The sequence below is a fragment of the Zootoca vivipara genome, chromosome 10 (genome assembly GCF_965207765.1).
Source record: "Zootoca vivipara chromosome 10, rZooViv2.hap1.1, whole genome shotgun sequence".
In the NCBI taxonomy this organism is placed as follows: domain Eukaryota; kingdom Metazoa; phylum Chordata; class Lepidosauria; order Squamata; family Lacertidae; genus Zootoca; species Zootoca vivipara.
The window spans coordinates 40,164,552-40,166,087 of NC_142593.1; positions in this window are offsets into that span (position 1 = coordinate 40,164,552).

Genomic DNA, 1,536 nt, shown 5'->3' on the forward strand with positions numbered 1-1,536 from the left:
ACTTCTGTTTCAGTGTATCTGAAGAAGTGTGCATGCACACGAAAGCTCATACCAATGACAAACTTAGTTGGTCTATAAGGTGCTGCTGGAAGGAATTTTTTTTTACTTTATGAAATGCTTGTCTTCATTTTTGTGAAAATATTAATTTCCTGCCCTCAGGCTTCAATAAAGGTGTTCAGGTCCCAAACAGCCCTTGATTTTGTAAACCACCACCAAGCCATGTCTGTTTTAATAGTTAACTAAAACTCTGGATATTGTCCATTTTCTTAATGACACTAATAATAATAATTGTTTATACCCCACCCATCTGGCCGGGTTCCCCCAGCCACTCTGGGCGGCTTCCTACAAAATACAAAATACTAAAATACAGATACTAAAATACAAAATACAAATCACTACTTTTGATTACTGTCATATTGAGAAGTGTATTTTAATATTCCAGTAACTCTTTCTGGTCATTCTAAAAGCAATTCTTATATTTGCCCAGGTGTCATCCATCGCATAATCACATCATTTTCTTTTGCAATGCTTGTAGCTCCAAGTATTTATAAGTCAGCTATAAGGTGCCAGACTAATCCTGCTTTGTTAAAATCTGAAATTGGGAAGGAAAAAATAACTAGATAGTCTATCATAGTAAGGTTGTAGAGGACTATGCACCTATCTTTGTTGGAAGCCGTCCAGAGCGGCTGGGGAAACCCAGCCAGATGGGCGGGGTATAAATAATGAATTATCATCATCATCATCATTGCTAAATTCTAACTATACAACAAGCTTTTAGCATTACAGTGAATCAGATATTCCCGCATAGGATACATAGCTGCCAAGTTTTCCCTTTTCTCATGAGGAAGCCTATTCAGCATGAGGGAATTTCCCTTTAAAAAAGGGAGAACTTGGCAGCTATGATAGGATATGATTAGTGTTAATATGGCCACTGCCAAATTCCAAACAATTATTTAACCATGTGTACATTAAGGGATGCAGGGGGCGCTGTGGGTTAAACCAGAGTCTAGGGCTTGCCGATCAGAAGGTCGGCGGTTCGAATCCCTGTGATGGGGTGAGCTCCCATTGCTTGGTCCCACCTCCTGCTAACCTGGCAGTTCGAAAACACGTCAAAGTGCAAGTAGATAAATAGGTGCCGCTACAGCGGGAAGGTAAACGGCGTTTCCGTGCGCTGCTCTGGTTTGCCAGAAGTGGCTTTGTCATGCTGGACACATGACCTGGAAGCTGTATGCCAGGTCCCTTGGCCAATAACGCAAGATGAGTGCCGCAACCCCAGAGTCGGTCACGACTGGACCTAATGGTCAGGGGTCCCTTTACCTTACATTAAAGGAAAAAAACCTTTCTTGTGCAGAAACACAAGCCAGAAGTTAGAATTAATTCTCTGAAGTGTGGAGGCAGCAACCCTGGATAATTAAAAGAACCACAAGGTATACACAAGTATCTTCAATGTTACCTTCCAAGATATTAAGTGAAGACATTTTATTTTGCATGTGTTAAGATGGATCCAGTCAGAGAAATAAGCTTTCTGCATCTGAG